The following is a 21,523-nucleotide window of genomic DNA, read 5'->3' on the forward strand; positions in this document are numbered from 1 at the left end:
TAAGAGTTAATAAGAAGCCTGAGCTAATGGGCCAATTCGTTTATGATTAATGTAGACCTCTGTGTGACTTCATTGGGACTTAACAATTGTGGGAACCGGGCAGGACAGAAACTCAGATAGCAAATGGTACCCATGAGGACAACTGATCCACATTAAAGTCTGAGAAAGCTTGGGAAGTAATTCTAGACATAAAATAATAGAGTTAAGCATGGCTTATTGATAGCAGCACTCTCCTGAGTGGGCTCTGCTTGCTAGAGTCAAGCACCCTCATTTAAGAGAGGCTTCCTGACTCAGCTTTAGCTGTAAAACCTTCTTCTTTGAAGAAGTCCTGTCATGAAATACTTAAATGGTGTTGATAAAAACTTGACCACATGCTTTTTGGTTTTCAGCTGTAGCAGGAAAAAAAGCCATACTGTTTTAAAATGCCGGCTTTCTGGGCCATTCTGCCAGTGCAAACTCGGACTCTTTCAGGCAGGAGGCCCGGCTACAGAGCATTTGACTGTGGTTTGTGAGCAGACTGCTGCAGCTTGCTTGGTGACAGGGACCTTGAAACACCATAGAGTTGTGGCAATAAACATGGCTATAAACATGGCTACAGCTGGTACCTCCCTTATGAGGCTAGAATCTCAGAAAACTAAAGAATGGGCTGGATCCAGCCATCAAAGTCACAGCTTTAATTCTAGCCATATTGCTTAGCAAATTAAAGACTCATGTGGTCAGCAAAAGAGAGATATACAGCAAAGAGAGAGTCAAGACAACGAAAACCTCTTAATGTTTTACAGTGTGTTAAAAATATATGCAGGCTTGGGAGGAAAAAAAAGGGTTAAAGTCCTAAAAAAAAAAAGAAAGAAAAAAGAGTAGTTGGGTGTGGTTGCACACACCTTTAATCCCAACACTTGGGAGACAGAGGCAGGCAGATCTCTGTGAGTTCAAGGACAACCTAGTCTACAGAGGGAGTTCTAGGACAGCCAAAGATACACAGAGAACCTGACTCAAAAGGCCAAAAATTAAAAGTAAAAATAAAAGAAATAGAGGTTTAAATAAAGCCACATAAAGATGAAAAATACACAGAGAGTCTGGATACTGTATGTTATTATGCTCTCTTTGAATTGTTTGAATGCTGAGGAAGGAGCAACAGCTGCTAAAAGATATTTGTTTATAAATGCTGATGAACTAATCCAAGATAGATATTTTGAAAATGCCTTGACTTCAAAATTGAAATCAAAAGATATGTTACTTTGGAAAAGAGGTTTTGCTTTTGTTTCCACAGAAAATGAGAGGCTATGGATTTATTCTGAGTTAATAAAAATCATGTTTGATCAAGGAAGATCACCTGAGAAATCTCCAATAGGAACAGATGGCCCAGATGTCTGAGTTCTACATCCAGAACAGATTCAAGACTGATGCCTGAGATGATCAAGCCTCATAGGATAATCCAGTCAGGACTTGATCATAATTCTAAATTTTCTTTAGGTCCCCATAAGATTATCAGTGCCCCCAATAAGCAGGAAGTAGCCTGGAGAACTAAGCCCACATTCTCAAAAAATGGACTCTGGATTTTTCCTTTGTTTCGAATGTTGGTTACAAGTTGTTATGGCTAATGGTCAGGAGAAAAACTAAAGAAAGGATATTAGATTCAGAGTTCTTGTTTTAAAAAAATAGGGGAGTCCAGGTTCAACCCATGCTTATTCGGTCCCAGTCCAGCTGGCCTTGGAGAGCTCCCAATAGATCAGTTCCACTGTCACAGTGGGTGGGTGCACGCCTCGTGGTCCTGATTTCCTTGCTCACGTTCTCCCTCCTTCTGCTCCTCATTTGGACCTTAAGAGCTCAGACCGTTGCTCCAAATTGGGTCTCTGTCTCTCTCTCAATCCATCGCCAGATGAAAGTTCTCGTGCCATTCTCCTTGGCCTCTCATCAGCTCTCATTGTCCGCCACATTCAGAGAGTCCGGTTTTATCCCATGTTTGGACTCTCTGAACATGGCGGACAATGAAGGCTGATGAGAAGCCAAGGACAATGGCACTAGGTTTCGATCCTAATACATGAACTGGCTTTGTGGGAGCTTAGCCCGTTTGGATGCTCACCTTCCTGGCCCTAGATAGAAGTGGGAGGACCTTGGTCTTCCTGTAGGGCAGGGAATTTGGACTGCTCTTCAGTATCGAGAGGGAGGGGGAATGGACTGGGGGGAGGAGAAGAGGAGTGGGGATAGGGGGAGGGGAGCAGGGGGAGGGGGCAATATGTGGGAGGAGGGGGAGGGAAATGGGAAACGGGGAGCAGTTGGAAATTTTAATTAAAAAAGAATAAAAAAAATGCTAAAAAAAATAGGGGAAATGCTGTAGGACAATGGTCTGTATCCTATCAATTATATTTTAAATAAACGCTGATTGGCCAGTAGCCAGGCAGGAAGTATAGGCTGGACAACCACTCAGGAAGTAGAGGTGGGTCAATGAGAACAGGAGAATTCTGGGAAGAAGGAAGTGCTTTTGGGCATCCTGTCCTAGCTGCAGAAGAAGCAAGATGTAACTGCCCCACTGAATAAGGTTTTGAGCCACATGGCTAACACAGATAAGAATAATGGGCTAATATAAGTTGTAAGCGATAATAAGAAGCCAGAGATACTGGGCCAATCAGTTTATAACTAATGTAGACCTCTGTGTGATTTCTTTGGGACTTAACAACTGCGGGGACCAGGCAGGACAGAAACCTCGGACAACACATTGGGTGATGGATGGTACTGTGAATGAGGTGGCAGGACTGATGGTGAGGGGCTGGGCAACTGGTGAAGAACAAGGCAGGACTGAGAAAAGAGATGTGCCAAATGATGTGCCTGAGGTTGGAGCTGAGGGAAGGGGTCGGTCAGAAGGTTAGTGGAGGGCTAACTTTGGGTTTTGATGGTTAGGGTTGGAACTTTGGGTGAGAGTTGGGCCTGAGTGTGTCAGGGAAGGGTGTTGTGGTGTGTTGCCAGTCTGGGGTCAGGAGAAAGGCAGCAGGTAAAGCTCATGACTGATTGTTGTTGTGATCCAGCTGCCCTCACTCCCCCTGACTGACAGCGGAACTTCCTTGTGGTCTGTAATTGACAAGGATGTTTGTGTTCTTTCTGGCCGTGGGTCTCCACAGAAGGAGTAGAGGTAAAAAAGGTTGCTGGGCAAAATAAAGGTTGCTGTTCTTCCACCTGAAAAGAAGCCTCTGTGTCTCAATCCCGGCACCCCCCGCCAGTCTCGGCTATCCAGGCTGTGCTGGCGGCAGCACTTGTGAGTAGTTGGGGCTAAGAGTGAGGGAGCTGTGGAAGGAAGGTGACGGGTGGAGCTATGGCAAATTGGTGGGGCTGAGCATTGAGTGGACAGGATATACATAAAAGTGAGGAGGAGGGACGGTGGGGTATTGGATCAGAACACTACAAGATGGGACATAAGCCAACCTGAATTGAACTGTGATTAGGGGCAGTAGAGGGGAACCCTGAACAGGGGCTGAGTGGTTGTGGGGTGGGTTGTCTGATGAGCACAGAAATAGGAGAGGGGGCTTCCTTGTGAGAGTGTGGGAAGGGGGAAAGCAGGTACATAAAGGGTGTGGCACATTTTGGTTACAGGGACAGGGGCAGGTGCACTATCTGGACAATATTTGGAGGGGTTACGGGGCAGGTCCCTTGAAGGTGTCACATGTCAGGACATGACTGAGGAGGGGAGTTTCTGCTCTGGGGGACATCAGAGCTGAGGTGTCCACTCTGACTTTACCATGATCCACACACACACCCTAACTAATCAGGATAGTGCAGAGGAGCAGGGTCACCTGCAATCTTGGGAATGCTGTTCTTTTAGAGTGCCATTCACATCCAGGATACTACATGCTTATTTGTGCCTCTGTTCACCCAGGTGCAGGAAACATGAGAAATCTGGCTCCCTTTCATGGATTGCAGAAGGGAAGAAAGTATATGGGGTAGAGCTTAGCTTCTGGATTTACAACAGTCCAGGGGAGGTCATTTGACATAGGACAGGGGCTCTGGAGATGATAGGCAACCCCTGGGCCTGATAGAGATTTCAGGTGTCACTGGCTGCAGAGCTATGATGTCACGAAGACCACAGGTTTGGTACAGGGATGGCTTTAGCAGACTTGAGGACCAAACAAGATAGGGACAGAGCCAGCAGTAGTCTTGTGTGTATTCTATCCTGTCCATGAATGGTCTCCCCTGTCATCCAACAGATCCTCCTGCTAGGCCACCAGGAAGTCATATTCCTCCACTTTATACTTTTCCCAGTCCTGATCCAGGTCCATGGCTATCAGGTTTCTTTGTGATTGTGCAAGTGGTGGTACAGCATCCAGACTGGATAACAGGGATGGTGGCCCCAAAGGGGGCCAAAAAAGAGAGACTCCAATGTCCACCTGCAGGACTGAAACTTGCTCTCTTTACGACTGGTACAGATAAATATAGACGTCAAAGATGTTGAAAAAGATGCTGGTGAGCTTGCTGCACTTCTGGTCCCACAGCATGATCTTGCCTGTGTGATGGACATGATCAGGACCTGGGAACTTGGGGAGGCAGTAGGAGGTGGCCATGTGTGTCCTGGATTTCCAGGCTTGCCTATGCACTGCAGCTTCACCAGGTAGAGCATGTGGAACAGATTGTTCAGGAGGGACAGCACCTCAATTGCCCTGGCATCCAGAAGTCTGATCTACTCCTCTTACAAATCCTACAGCTAGAACATGGACTATACATGTTCACCATCCAGGTCCATTCTGTGTTATCAGTACACTATGCTAACACGGTGCACATGTAAATCTGGCCACAATCATGGGTCATGGTCACTGGCAAGGGATGTAAACTACAGAATACAGCAATGCCACTTGAGATATATCAGCCAACTTATGAGAATGAATTACGGCAGATACCTGAATATAGCCTTGCTTGAAGGAGTTCACAAGATAAGGTGAAGTGAACGGACAAAAAATTCTGTATAGACAGTATAAAGGAAGACTGTGGAACCTTGGTCATGATAATAACACAAGCATCTAGTACTGCCTAGAATTAGAACACCAGGAGAACCACCATAAACTGACTGTCCATGCATACCTAACCCTGTCCAGGGCAAAAACGGTGATGATAATAATGATTACAAGGAGTCATACTGAGATTATAGCTGTTGCTTTGCAAGCCCAGTAGGAACCTATCAGCTCATAGGAAGAGTCCAAAAATCAGGAAGCAGCTAAAATGTGGTGGTTTCATTGGAGGTTTTAGTACCATGTATGTGTGTCCTCTATAACCTTCAGTGACTGCATATTTAAAAGATGATTCTGCTAATGAAGATATTGCCAAATCCATTGAAAATGCCCTTGCAGCTGGCACTATTTGCCAAGTCACATATACCTAATCTTACTAAATATAATCTGTGGAAAAGCTTTATGACGACTTTTTGGTGGGTATTTTCTACATTAACAATTAAAACTATGGATGTAGTAATTAACAGCCTCCAAGGTAACTGACAAGTTGTAAATTTTCCAATGTTACTTTTCTTCAGCTGTGTTTTATTAAGTGTTACAGCTCAGATGGTATTCTGGCAATAGGGGGATAAGGAATACCATGAAATAACAGGTTGCTGCAAACCTAAAACAGGAGATTTAATGGGAGGAATAAAAATAGTAGGATGAATCTGTGTGCTAGGAAAGGAAACAGGAGAGAACTGAACAAAATGAAGGATTTATATGAAGTTTCCTTGGAAGGGCTGTACCTTTTCATGGTGCAGCTTTCCAGTGTACAGATTGGTGTGATTTCTAGTCCAGAGCTTTGGTTTAATTCAGTAGGGCAGGGGCTAGAATGGAGGCCAAGTGTTGCCACTAGGACAGTTAGAGTGTTCTGTGTGTAAAACCTGGCAGTTGGGGGTCCTAAGTTTTGGGGTTCTGCCCATTATTGTACCTCAAAATGCCTGGAGGTTTTAAGACATTTCACAGACTAGACAGAGATTGATGTGTGAGCTATTTCCTCAAAAGTGCAGGTACCCAACTTATTTTATCTAATATCTGAAAACACATGTCCCTGCTATTCTGGTCTCTGCCCATGCATTTGAATTCTTCCACATATGTTTACTTCTATATTTTGGAGACCAGATTATGATTGTTTATTTCCCCTTTATTTTGCCATCTCCACTACCTCCCATTTACCTCTGCTTAGTCTCTGCACTCTGGACAAAATTATACCAGTGAAAACATGATTCTGATTGCCTGAACAAAAGCTTACGAATCTGAGAATCAATGTTTTCAAATATATATGGGATACTGAAGGAGGCCTTCACACTATTCCATAGTAGGCCAATATTCCTTTTGAAGACACATGGTAATCACAGCTGGATTAATGTGTATCACAATTTCTAATATAATGTATAAAATGTCTGCATTAAGACGTCTGTGATTCAGGTAACTTCAAAGACAGGCAACTATGTGCACAGCAACTTATTAGACAATTGAATTTCATAGGCTACTTTTGGTGAGGCCTCAGAAGAAGTTGACATGCAGAGATTAAACATCTGGTTTTTTTAAGCAGAAGTGTGCTGACTAAAGGAAGGACACATGCACGTTATTTCCATTCTGGAGATGTGACATCTAGAGTATATGAGCTACATCTAAATGCTCATCAATCTGTCATAATGTCATAGCTACAGTGTCACTTCCCTTCGTGCTTTAATGCAGTCATAGAAGTTTTGTATTAGAAAAAATAACTATAATTCACTAAGAGTTGTATCCTTAGTATAATTAAATTAGTGTCTAATATGTGAGTCAATGATGTGTGGAGTTTGTTTAGAATTTGGAGATGTATTAGACTATGACAGGCTGTAAAATCTTAACTGCTGCCTGGCAACCCCGGTTTGATGCTCTATGCTAATATGAAAAGCCCAAGATACAGGGAGCAGCTGAGATATAGTGTTTCTTATGGAGTATTTAGCATCATCACATATAGGTGTCTTATGCAATTTTTGTGGCAGTATAGGTGGGAGGTTACCTCCAAATCCTTGGCAAATGGCCTTCCCACTGTCACTCTTTCTCAGGTCGTGAATATATAATGTAACTGAATAGAGTGTATAGAAAACCTTTTCGGAGACTTTTTGGGTGAATGTCCTCTTCACTGGGTAGTAAAATTCTGAACTAATGAATTAGAAGCCTCAGAAGTCTTCACAAAATGGTGAGTTCCATTGTAACCTTCCTTTCACTAAGTTTTTATTAAATATTGCAGTTCAGAAGGAAAAGTACTCTGGCAGGAGTGAATGAATACCAGAAAGTCGCAGCTTACAGAAAATCTCACACAGGAGATATATTGGGAGTGATAAAATCAAGGGGGTGACTGAGTCTGATAGACAAAGACTCAGTGGTGTAGTGAACAGAATAAAGGATTTATATAGACTTTCTTTGATTGTGATAGAAGTTTTGGGATGCAGATTTCAGCTTATGGATTAGTAGGTTTTCTAGTCCTGAGCTTCACTTTCTTACAAAGTAGGGCAGGGGCTAAGATGAAGTCTAGTTTCTTCTTTTAGGACAGTTAGTGTTCTTTTGAGTGGAAAAATTGCTATTGAAAATCCTTAGGGGATGGGCCTGGCACACAGTATCCTTTTGTTTTTTGAGCCATTTCTTAGACTGGATAGAGTTTGCTATGTGATTTATTTCTGATATCCACTAAAAACACAACATGTCCCTGTTATTTGGGCCTCTTTCCATGGAGTTGTAGTCTTCCTGAAAGTATTTTACTTTTGTGATTTGAATATGATTGATATTTACCTTTTCTTACAATTTCCAATGCCTCTCATTTACCTCTGCTTGATGTCCACACTCTTCAAAATTTTATAAGTATGCCAGTGCAAACATGAGTATAATAGCTTAAACAAGAGTTTTAAAAGCTGACAATGGATGTTCCAATTTTACATGGGAAACAACAGGAAAAGTCCATACTCCAAAAACATATAAAAGAAATTCAAGGATTCCAGGTGTGTGAGAAATATTTGCAAAGGAAGGGAATTACTTGTTACTCAAAATTATACTTTATTGTTTGTTTAGATGAAATAATATTGCAAAAAAGGACCTACTTGTGAAAACATAAAAATGCATGTTCCTTTGCATTATTTTAATGTTCTTTTTATTAGTAATTCTTCTTACAACACCCAATGTATATCTATCAGACTACCTATCTTTCTATCTATTTATCTGTGTTTGCATATATATGTGTGTGAGTATCCAGTTCTTTTTTTTTTATTTTTCCATTCAATTATTTACACTTCCTTCCCTATTCTCAATCCCCTCCGGATCCCCCACACTCCCTCCTCCCTGAGAGAGGGCAGGGAACCCTGCCTTGTGGGAAGTCCAAGGACCTCCCCGCTACATCCAGGCCTAGGGAGCTGTGCGTCCATATAGACTAGGGTCCCAAAAAGCCAGAACATGCCGTAAAAACAAATCCCAGTGCCTTTATTAATGACTTCTCAGTCAGTCCCCATTGTCAGCCTCAGAGAGTCCGGTTTGATCACATGCTCATTCAGACCTGGTCCAGCTGGATTTGGTAAGCTCCCATTAGAACAGGCACACTGCCTCAGTTGGGTGGACCAATCCCTCGCAGTCCTGACTTCTTTGCTCATCTTCTCCCTCCTTCTGCCTTTCAACTGGACCTTTGGGAACTCAGTCCATTGCTCTGATGAGGGTCTCTGTCTCTATCTCCATCTGTTGCCTAACGAAGATTCTATGATGATATTCGAGATAATCATCAGCGTGATAGTGGGGCAAGGACCGTTCAGGTACCCTCCCCTCTGCTGCCCAAGGACCTAGCTGGGGACATCCTTGTGGACACCTGGGATCCCCTCTAGAGCCAAGTCTCTTGCCAACACAAAATGGCTCCCTTAATGTAGATATCTTCTTCCCTGCTCCTATATCCACCCTTCCTCCATCTCCACCCTCCCACTCCACCAAACTGTTGCCAGTCCTTCCCTTTTCCCTTCCCTCTCTCACTCTCCCCTTTCCCCAAGCTCACCCCCACTCCTGCCCCCACCCCCATGCTCACAATTTTGCCCTGCAATCTTGTTTGCTTCCAATTTCCAGGAGTATCTATAAATGTTTTTCTTTTACCTTGTTATTTGGCTTCTCTGGGCTTGTGAACTACTAGGCTTAATGATCTTGATTTATGGCTAGAGTCCACAAATGAGTAAGTACATACTATATACATCTTTTTGGGTCTGTGTTATCTCACTCAGGATAGTGTTTTCTATTTCCATCTATTTGCATGCAAAATTCAAGATGTCATTGATTTTTACCGCTGAGTAGTACTCTAATGCGTATATATTCCACACTTTTGTTATCCATTCTTCCATCGAGGGGCATCTAGGTTGTTTCCAGGTTGTGGCTATTACAAATAATGCTGCTATGAACATAGTTGAACAAATGCTTTTGAAGTATGGTTGGGCATTTCTTGGGGATATTCGTAAGAGTGGTATTACTGGATCCTGGGGTACGTTGATCACGAATATCCTGAGAAACCGCCACACTGATTTCCAAAGTGGTTGCACACGTTTGTATCCTCACCAGCAATGGTGAGTGTACCCCTCACTCCACATCCTCTCCAGCATAGGCTGTCATTTGTGTTTTCAATTTTAGCCATCCTGACAGGTGTAAGATGGTATCTCAAAGTTGTTTTTATTTGCATTTCCCTGATCGCTAATGAAGTTGAACATGACCTTAAGTGTCTCTTGCTCATTTGCACGTCTTCTGTTGAGAATTCTCTGTTCAGTTCAGTGCCCCATTTTTTAATTGGATTAATTAGAATTTTAAAGTCTAGTTTCTTGAGTTCTTTATATATTTTGGAGATCAGACCTTTGTCTGTTGCAGGGTTGGTGAAGATCTTCACCATTCAGTAGGATGCCGTTTTGTCTTAATGACAGTGTCCTTTGCTTTATAGAAGCTTCTCAGTTTCAGGAGGTCCCATTTATTCATTGTTGCTCTTATTGTCTGTGCTACTGGGGTTATACGTAGGAAGTGTTCTCCTGTGCCCATGTATTGCTGGCTACTTCCTACTTTCTCTTCTATCTGGTTCAATGTGGTCGGATTTATATTGAGGTCTTCAATCCATTTGGACTTGAGTTTTGTGCATGGTGATAGATATGGATCTATTTTCATTCTTCTACATGTTGATATCTGGTTATGCCAGCACCATTTGTTAAAGATGCTTTCTTTCTTCCATTGTATACTTTTAGCTCCTTTGTCGAATATCAGATGTTCATAGGTTTGTAGGTTAATATTCGGGTCGTCTTTCCAATTCCATTGGTCGACTTCTCTGTTTTTATGCCAATACTAAGCTGTTTTCATTACTGTAGCTCTGTAATAGAGTTTGAAGTCAGGGATGGTAATGCCTCCAGAAGTTCCATTATTGTATAGGATTGCTTTGGCTCTCCTGGGTTTTTTTGTTTTTCTATATAAAGTTGATTATTGTTCCTCAAGGTCTGTGAAGAATTTTGTTGGGATTTTAATGGGGATTACATTGAATTTACAGATTGCCTTTGGTAAAATTGCCATTTTTACTATGTTGATCCTACCAATTCAAGAGCATGGGAGATCCTTCCATTTTCTGGTATCCTCTTCAATTTCTTTCTTCAAAGGTTTAAAGTTCTTGTGAAATAGATCTTTTACTTCCTGGGTTAGAGTTACCCCAAGATACTTTAAGCTATTTGTGGCTATCATAAAAGGTGAAGTTTCTCTGATTTCCTTCTCTGCTTCTCTATTTTTTGTGTATGGGAGGGCTACTGATTTTTTTTTGAGTTGATCTTGTAACCTGTCACATCATTGAAGGTATTTATCAGCTGTAGGAGTTCTTTGGTAGAGTTTTGGGGGCTGTAATGTACACTATCATATCATCTGCAAATAACAAAAGCTTGACTTCTTCCTTTTTGATTCGAATCCCCTTCATCTCCTTATGTTGTCTTATTGTTGTTGCTGGAACCCCTAGCACTGTGTTGAAGAGGTATGGAGAGAATGGACAGTCTTGTCTTGTTCCTGATTTTAGTGGAATGGCTTTGAGTTTCTCTCCATTTAATTTGATATTAGCTGTTGGTTTGCTATATATTGATTTTATTATATTTAGGTATGATCCTTGTATCCCTAACCTCTCTAATACCTTTATCATAAAGTGGTGTTGAATTGTGTCAGATGATTTTTCAGCATCTAATGAAATGATCATATGATTTTTTTCTTTTAGTCTATTTATATGATGGATTACATTGATCGATTTTCATATGTTGAACCAGCCCTGCATCTCTGGCATGAAGCCTACTTGATCGTAATGGATATATTTTTCGATGTGTTCTTGGATTCTGTTTGCCAGAATTTTATTGAGAATTTTTCCATTGATATTCATGAGTGAGATTGGTCTGTAATTCTCTTTCTTGGTTGGGTCTCCTACTTGGTTGAAATCTCCTACTATTAGAGTGTAGTGTTTGATGTATGCTTTGAGTTCTAATAATGATTCTTTTACATATGTGGGTGCTTTTATATTAGGGGCATAGATATTCAGGATTGAGACTTCATCCTAATGAATTGTTCCTGTTTTAGTATAAAGTGTCCATCTCCATCTCTTCTGATTGATTTTAGTTTGAAATCAATTTTGTTAGATATTAGTATAGCCACACCCGCTTGTGTCTTTGGACCATTTGATTGGAAAGCCTTTTTCCAACCCTTTACTCTGAGGTAGTATCTGTCTTTGAGTTTGAGGTGTGTTTCTTGTAAACAGCAGAATGTTGGATCCTGATTTCATATCCATTCTCTTAACCTGTCTCTTTTTATAGGTGAATTGAGTCCATTGATATTAAGTAATATTAATGACCAGTGGTTGTTAACTCTGGTTATTTTTCTGGTGGTAGAGTTTGTGTGTTTCCCTTCTTTGAGTTGTTCTGGTGGAGGGTTGTCAGATGCTTGTGTTATTATGGGTGTTGTTGCCTTCCTTGTTTTGTGATTTTCCTTCTAGTATCTGTAAGGCTGGGTTTGTGGTAATGTATTGTTTAAATCTGTTTTTGTCCTGGAATATCTTGTTTTCTCCATCGATGGTGAATGCAAGCTTTGTTGGGTATAGTAGTCTGGGCTTTGATCTGTGGTCTCTTAGTGTCTGCAGCACATCTATCCAAGACCATCTGGCTTTCATGGTTTCCATTGAGAAGTCAGGTGTAATTCTGATAGGTTTACCTTTGTATGTTACTTGACCTTTTTCCTTTGTAGCTCTTAATATTTGTTCTTTATTCTGTATGTTTTGTGTTTTGATTATTATATGATGAGGGGATGCTTTTTTTTGATCCAGTCTATTTGGTGTTCTTTATGCTTCTTGTACCTTCATAGGAGTATCCTTCTCTAGGTTGGGAAAGTTTTCTTCTATAATTTTGTTGAATATATTTTCTGGGATTTTGGGCTGTAATTCTTCTTCTTCTTCTACCCCTATTATTCTTAGGTTTGGTCTTTTCATGGTGTCCCAGATTTCCTGGATGTTTTGTGTTAATAATTTATTGGATTTGCTGTTTTCTTTGATCAGTACTTTTATTTCTTCTATAGTATCTTCAACATGTGAGATTCTTTCTTCTAGCTCTTATAATCTGTTGGTTATACTTTTCTCTGTAGTTTCTGTTCATTTACCCAGATTTTCCATATCCTGCCATCTCTTGTTTTGTGTTTTCTTCATTGCCTCCATTTCAGTTTTCAAGTCTTGAACTGTTTCCATTACTTGTTTGGTTGCTTTTGCTTGGTTTTCTTGGATATCTTTGAGGCATTTATTCATTTCTTCAAACTTTTTGTTAGTCTTCTCATCCATTTCTTTAAAGAAGTTTTTCAAATGCTGTTTAATAGTCTCTATCACTTTCATGTTACATTTAAAGTCTATTTCTTCTGCTTCTTCTGGATTAGGTTGTTCAAGTCTTCCTGTTGTATGTTTGTTGTATTCTGGTGTTATCATGTTGCTTTTCAGATTGTTGGAGGAATTCTTGCATTGTTGCCTGCCTGTCTCTTCCTTCAAATGCTGTTACGAGAGTCTTGGCAGTTTGGTCCAATCTTTGCTGTGGCTAACTGTGTACTTTGGGGTTTGTCTTGGTCTGCCCTCTCTTAGGTCCCCTCAGCACTGGAGTTGGTTCTCAGTTTCTCTCCACCCTGAAGTAGGCTGTGGTGGTGCATCCCTCTGAATGGATCTACTGGTACTGGATCAGGGCCACTTGCTGAGGAAGGATCTCTCGGACAAAAAGGTAGATGCCAGCTTGGTGGAGCAAAGAAACCCCTGCAGCCTTGCACTCATCACTGTGTCCCCAGACCCTCAGCCCCGAAGCAGGCTGAGTTGGGGGATCCTAGGACCGTGCAGATGGATAAGGGTGCTTAGGGGCAAGCTGGGGTGGGATATGTAGAGAATGCCGGTAGCTGGGGAGAAACTCCACTGAATGACCAGAGAGTTCAAGGGATTGGAGGGTGCCTGTGCTCCCTTCCTGGGGCATCTGGAGGGCCAGGAGTGGACACACTTACCCCTGTGGATGGATCGACTGGTACTGGATCAGGGCCAATAATAAAGTCTTTAAAGAAAGTAAAATAATAAAGAAAAGAATAAGCTACTTAGAGATGGGAAATACACAGAGCATCTTGATCCTGTATGTTATTGTGTTGTCTTTGGGTTTTTTTGTTTGTTTGTTTGTTTGTTTTTTTGATTGATGGTAAACAAACAACAGCCACATGGAGACAAGGGACTGTAAAAGGGAGTACCGAAATACACCAGCCTAGAAGCTTTAAGAATACCTTAACTTCAAAATACAAGTCAAAAATGTTATGGTGGGGGCCCAGCGGTGGTGGCGTGCACCTTTAATCCCAGCACTAGGGAGGCAGAGGCAAGTGGATCTCTATGAGTTCGAGACCAGCCTGGTCTACAAGAGCTAGTTCCAGGACAGGATCCAAAACCACAGAGAAACCCTGTCTCAAAAAACCAAAAAAAAAAAAAAAAAAAAAAGTTATGGTGGGGAAGAGGTTATACTTTTGTTTCCACAGAAAATAAAAAGCTGTGGATTCATTCAAGGTTGGCAGAGATAAGATCTGATCAAGAAAGCTCCCCCCCCCCCCGAAAATCTGACTACAGACAAGAAGAGTCACCAGTCAGACATGGAGGAATCAGTAAAGCAATATGGGAAGTACATAGTAAAAGTAATAATGCCACAAGGCAAAAATAAATTAATAGAAATGGATTAAGTTATAAGAGCTAGTTAGAATAATCCTAAGCTATTGGAAGACCTTTCATAATAAATAAGAAGTCTTTGTGTGTTATTTGGGAGCTGGCAGGCAGGGCAAAAAGTCCATCTACAAGTCTGCCTGTCAGTTACATTCCTTTCTTTAAATGTTTTCAATTCCTAAACTCTGAAGACCATGATCATGTCTTCAGAAATTGCCAACAAACTTTAGCAGGCAAGAGTACTGGTGAAATGTAAGTTGCTTAAATAAACACGACAAATACAAGGTGAAAGGTTTGTAAGTAAACTGGCAAATCAATACAGAAAATAAACCAGATTCTTGTGCGGAGACACCTAAGTACTCATATCTCTGGAGAGTTGAACATCTTAGCCTAGTGCCCATAGATGTGAGCAGGGGATGTCAGATCCTCTGAAACTAGAGCAGCTACAGATGGTTGTGAGCCACCATATGAGTGCTGGGAACTGAGCCATGGTCCTATGTAAGATCAACAAGTGCTCTTAATTGTTGAACCATCACTTCAGCCCAATTTCTTTTTTATTTTATTTTTTTTCTCTGTTTCTTTCCTTTTTTGAGGCAGGGTCTCATTATATAGCTTTTCCTTGTCTGGAGCTTCCTATGTAGACCAGATTGACCTCTAATTCATGTAGATCCATATGCCTTTGCCTCCTGAATACTGAGATTAAAATTGTGCATCACTTTGCCTAGCAATCAGCCTAATTTCTTTTTCTTTTTCATTCATTCATTTATCTCTTTGGTAAATTGTTCTTTGGTTTTTATAGTGGGGATGTCTGTGGACCCACTATAATATAAGAAATTATATAATTTTTCATATGGAGATAGGTTTGCTTTCCTTCTTGGATCTGTTCTAATCCTAAGCAAATCTATAGACAGTTCAGAGTAATCCTGTTTTAAGTATAAGTTTAGCTACATATTTCTTAAGTGTTTGCTTTGTTCTATTTTACCAGATGGTGAGGATGAGGCTTGGGTTATGGCAGTTCTACTTTAATATTTAAACTTTTCATAATTCTCTGAAATACTACAAATGACCACCCTTGTCTGAATGGATATTTTCTACAAGGCTAACCTGTTTTAATACAACCTTAATCACACTACTAACAGTCTTACCTGGAAGATAGAAGATCTCTACTCACCCAGAGATATGATCCACCTATTACCTGTAAATTTTTTTTTGCTTTCCTCCCATAGGCATTTCTTTGAAGTCCCACTGGGCACTTTTAAAGAATATCAGTCCAGAAGGTCTCCTACCTGGGGTTTTCCATTATTTTTATTGTTTTTTTTTGCTTATTATTTGTCAAGTTACATATCTCTCAAACACACCTGTTTAACAATGGTAGAGATCTCTATACAACTATAACTTTAAAGTATTTCATCATACATGGATCCCTAATGACTTTTCAAATTCTGGGGACTCCATGGCGTCTCTGATCAAGAAGACAGTGACTTGTCAGATGAGTTCCATCATCACTTGATCTTCATTGACCTTGTTGAATAAGAGCCAAAATACTGCCTGTCCTTTTTTACCCTCTTATCTACCATATCCTGTGTCCCGGCAACAAAATCAGCCAGGTCCTACCCACCTTATTCATCCATGCTTGGAGGTAAGCCTGAGGATTAAGAAATAACAGGGAGAAAAACAGAGATACCAAAGAAAAGACAGAGACACAGGAGGGCATCCAATAAATACTGAAATTCACCCACGCTTATTTCTCATAGGCTTTATATACCCCAACCCAAAGAGGAGGAGGAAGACAAAAGACTTCTTTACCAAGATGCAAGGAACAAACCAAACTTCTCAATACCTAAAGCATCAAGTAACCACACCGTACGTCAAATCATCCTGTTAGTAGGCACACCTTGGGTCAAACCTCTTGTCAATAACGTTAAAGGAGCAAGAATAGGTTTGAACTCTTACCTTTAGTCAAGGTGGAACAAATTCACGTCTTTGAGCTCCCACATGTATTCTCACTGAAGTAGGCCTTTAAGAACGAGAGCTTTAGCAGCCTTGTAATTTTAACTACTATGCAACATACAGGTAAATCTCAGACAAATACCACAATTAATTTCCCCCAGTTGGTTAAAGTCTAATGAAGCTAGCAATACACAAATAATTATCTTAATTAGACACATATTCTCTGCTCTTTTAACCTCTAGGCTATCTCTCCAGACTAAGATTTATTTATTATGTATACAGTGCTATTCTCTGCTCTTTTAAGCTAGCTTTTGTAAATGTTACCATAGCTGGGTCAAAATAAACTCAGAGATTTTCATAACCTTCAATTATCAAACATATATCATCCTAAGTGCCTCCACAAATCTTGTTCAACCTACTTAGAACTTCTGCGACTTTACTTTGAACCTTCGTGGTTTTGTCCTCATTTTTTATCTTTTATTCTTAAAACAAAAATCTTCTGTTATCATAACAAATCCATCCTTACCTAAAATATTTCTTTTATTCTTTTTTGCGGCGCGCAACTCTGCCAGCAGAGAAGACAACCACAACAGGATTCTTCTTGGAATGTACTTTATTGGAGCGCAGAAGACTGAAGATAAGATGGAGGCGAAAAGACCCCGAGCCCGACCACGCGGGGGGGGGGGGGGGGGGGGGGATTGATATATACAGCGCCTGGTCCGCCTATGATGTGTCATTGCTCGGCCCACACTGATGCGATTGCGTGAGCAAGACGTGTGAGCAATTGATAGGTGGAATTCAAACCACTCTTGGGCCGGTAGCGAGCGTGCGCAGAAGTTGTTTACCACTAGGGACAACTAGCAAATGGCGGCAACGGGCTTAGTGCCAGACCCTGAGAACATGACAGATGACAGCGCCGTGGCGCGCTACACTTTTTAACACATTTCAACAAAAATATAACTTCACACTTGGATCCTTCTCAATAATTCTCTCTCATCTACTTACTGTTTTTCCTTCATTTTCCTTAACAAGATTTGAACACAAATTACACATATGGCCACATATGGCACATGGCAGCAAATTAAGATTATTTATACATGTATTTTTAGCTACCAATCACTTTTTCTTCTTCAAGTCTCAAAGAAATCTTCTCTCCGCTTGGATTTTCACACAAATACACACACAGAGACACACACATGCACACACAGACACATAAACACAACTTTTCCCACTGTTATTCTCAGGTATTTGAACACTTGGTTTCTAGCTGGTGGTAGGTTCCTACTTTGTGGTGCTGTTGATAAGGAGGGATGATTCAGCCTTGCCGAAGGAAGTAGGTCACTAGGGTCCTGTTTTAAGATTATATAGCCTTAACCTACTTCCAGTTAGTTCTCTCCATTCCATGCCTACATTTGAATGTATGAATGCTCAGCTTCCTGCTCCTGCTGCCATATTTCCCACTTCTTCTGCCCTATGGACTTTTATCCCTTTGAAATTGTGGGCCCAAATAAACGCTTCCTTTTTAAAGTTGTCTTTCTTCAGGTGTTTTGTCAGTCTATGGTGACTGATAATTTTTCTGGGTATAGTAGTCTGGGTTGGCATCCATGGTCTCTTAATGTCTGCATAACGCTTGACCAAGACCTTCTGGCTTACATTGTTTCCATTGAGAAGTCAGGTGTAATTCTGATAGGTCTGCCTTTATATGTTATTTGGCCCTTTTCTTTTGTAGCTCTTAATATTCTTTCTTTATTCTGTATGTTCAGTATTTTGATTATTATGTGGTAAGGGTTTTTTTTTTTTTTTGGTCCAGTTTATTTGGTGATCTGTAAGATTCTTATACCTTCATAAGGATATCCTTTAGGTTGGGAAAGTTTCTGGGCCTTTGAGCTGGAGTTCTTCTCCTTCTTTCATTCTTAGGTTTTGTCTTTTCTTGGTGTGCGAGATTTCCTGAAAATTTTGTGTTAAGCTTTTGTTAGATTTAATGTTTTCTTTTACTGGTGAGTCTGTTTCATCTATCATATATTCAATGCTTGAGATTTTCTCTTTCATCTCTTGTATTCTGCTGCTTTTGCTTGCATTTGTGGTTCCTGATCGCTTTGCCACATTTTCCATTTCCATGATTCCCTCAGTTTGTGTTTTCTTTATTGTCTTTATTTCAGTTTTCAAGTCTTGAATCCTTTCTTTTACCTGTTTTATTGCTTTTTCTTTGTTTTCTTTAAGACATTTGTTGATTTCTTCCAATTTTTTGTTTGTCATTTCCTCCATTTCTTTGAAGGAATTTTTCATTTCCTCCTTAAGAACCTCAAGTATTCTTCTAAAGTTCTTTTTTAGGTCATTTTCTTCTGATTCATCTATATTGAGGTGCTCAAATCTTGCTGTTTTAGAGTCACTAGTTTTTTTGGTGTTGTGTTGTTCTTTGTGGTGTTGAGTGTGTTCTTACCTCATCTGCCCATCTTTTCCTCTGATTGGTGTAGTTAGAGCTGTGTCTCTAATGATCAATCTTCCAAGTGCTACTGGATCCATGGCTCAGGTGGTTACTCCTCATGGTGGATTTGGGGCCACAGTTCCAGTCACCCCAGAGGTCACTCAGCAGTCTCGGTGGTTTCTCAGCACTCCTAAAAGTCACTCAGTACTCTTGGAGCTTGCTCTGAAATCCTGAAGGTCATTTGGTCTTTCTACCATGGAGGTCACTTGCTTGGGCCTGCTCCCACAGAAGTTACTGGCCTGGTCCTGGTCTTGCAGAGGTCACTGACATGGGCCTGCCCTGGGGAAGGTCACTGGTTCAGGCCTGCTCTGGCAGAAGTCGCTGGCTTGGGCCTGCTCCCACGGGTGTCCCTGTCTCTGTGTTATCATTTTTATTAAATTCTAGGTATTTGAAATTTTCTTTCTTAATTTTTTTCTTGACCCAACTTTCACTCAGTAGTGTGTTGTTCTAGTTTACACGAGTTTATGTAGTTTCTATTCTTGTTGATATCAAGTTTTATTCAATTGTGCCTTGGTGGAATGGAGGATATTATTTCAATTTCCTTAATTTGTTGAGACTTCGTGACCTAATTTGTTCTTCTTGTGGACTGGTGAAAGAATGCTTAACAGAAATGAAAGAATTGAAAAACATTGCATGTACTTTCTGTGCTGCTTTTATGCTGAGATCACATGGAGAAATGGTTCAATGCTATATGAACATAGAAGAACTGAAATTACCTGGTCCTTCTGCTGTGTTTGAAGGGTTTATGCTGCCATCTTGTGGCTAAATTAAAAATATGTTAAGAAAGTAGAACATTTGAAATTGGTTTTTGTTTCTACTATTTTTGATGATTTTATGCTGCTACCCTGAGGCCATATGGGAGAATATTTTATGACCGTAGGGAAGTTATAAAATCTAAACACATTCTTATGTATTTAAATGTAAATAAATGATATGTTATGCTTACTATTAACAATTAATAATTTTCCCTTAGGTAAAATTTATAGCATTCATTAAACTAGAATGAATATATAAAGCCAGATATGGTGGCATATGCTTGTAATTCAACCACTTGTGTGACTTGGGGAACAAAGTCATAAGTTTGAGATCAGCCAACATAGCAAGTCCCTCTATCAAGAAAAATTAAGAGAAAGAAAGGAAAGAGAGATGAAGAGGAAGAGCAAACACCATAGTTTCATTGGACTGTTAACTCAAGATACCGAGTTTCTTGGTGGAGATACATAGAGATTGGGGTGCAGTATTTTTCTCAATAAAGAGTTTTTGTTAATTGAGTATTAACTTTGTAGGAGGTTTTGACATTTGATTCTTGCTTTATTTTCCTGTGAGTAAGTATTCATATACCATGTTCAAATACCATTGGTACCTTAATAACTTCTATTCTTCTCTTTCTTTCTTCTTCTCTTTTGTAAAATTGCTCATATATGATAATCTTGGTGAAGCAATAGAAATATCTAAAAAATATCTAAAGATAACTATATAAAACACTAAAGAAAAATAGAGGATATAGTAAAAGATAAAGCTTCATTTCATGAATCTTACAAGATGAAAGAATCCAGGCCTCAGTTTCCCAGTGTTTCTGCCTGATCTTCCAAGATGTATTTTTAAATTCTCTAATAAATATTTTAAACTCTTTATTCTATTTCTTTATTCTTTATTTCTCTCTTCCTGGAAGGTACTGAAATCTCTACCCTGCCTGCCATGATATTTTATCTCTGACAAATTTTATGCCAGTTTTATCCCGAATCAATTTTAAAATCTTCTATCAGCTAGACTAAGAACCTGAAAGGGGGATTCTGTGTCCTTTGACACTCCAAAAATGTTCTTTGATTAACAAAATGAAATAGAGAAATAAATTATTTAGGATTTGCAATTAGACTAACAGATCCTACACCTGAAAACAAACACCAAAAAGAAAAAAATGAGTAAGCAAGCAAGCAAACAACAAAGGAGTGTCTTCAAAATACTGCACAAAACTAATGCTCACCATATAATCTGTATGTATTTAAGGATGGATCACTCAAATTTTGAGGTAAAAATAAAGACACAAAAATTTGAGGAATTTTGAGGAACGCAGAATGGAGTTGAATTCAGAAGTAATTTTGAAGAAGGAAATTATGATGCCTATTGGTAAACCTAAAACAACACTGGTCATACTTTAAATTGTTTTTCTTATTAGAGACCTCACAAATCCCTCAGTGCCTTATCTCCAGGATGACCTGCTTTTTATGAGTGAAGTCATGGATGGAACAAAATAATGGTGATCACAACTGAGTGAATCTTTGCCAGTTTCTACTATGCAACAACAACAAAAAATAATTAAAAATAAAGAATATGAAAGGAGCTTCTAGGTTTCCCAATAAATAAGTGCTGCTGTGTAGTAACTCTCATGGCAGTGTACGGGATACCTGTCACTTCAACAATGCATAGCTCCAACAACATGTTTTCCTCTCTTGAAGTCTAGCATGGAGAAACCCTCAAAAATCCTCAAGCAAATATGGAATGTGAGAAAGAAGTGTTATTTTCATCACATCAAGCAAAGACAGACAGCGTGTGATTGCTGTTCGGTAACCCCAGGGCTCAAGGAGTCCAAGTTTGAAGCCAGTCTTGTCCTATACAGTGAGTTTCAGATACACATAAGCTATAGAGTGATACTGTCTCACAAGCCCAGTAAGCAAGTAAACAAAGAAACAAACGATAAGCAGCACAGAAAATATAGCTAAAACATATATGCTTCTTCAACTTGCAGAAATTTTGTTTCACCTGTCCTGGTAAAGCTACATGGTCCAAAACCAGACAGTATACAAAATAACTTCCTGACTACCAACCTGCTTAAACAAGACACTATCAAACCAGACTTTACTAGATATACCTGTTAACCCAGATTTAATTGTGATGTTTTTG

This window comes from Chionomys nivalis, chromosome X, assembly GCF_950005125.1.
Source record: "Chionomys nivalis chromosome X, mChiNiv1.1, whole genome shotgun sequence".
NCBI lineage: Eukaryota > Metazoa > Chordata > Mammalia > Rodentia > Cricetidae > Chionomys > Chionomys nivalis.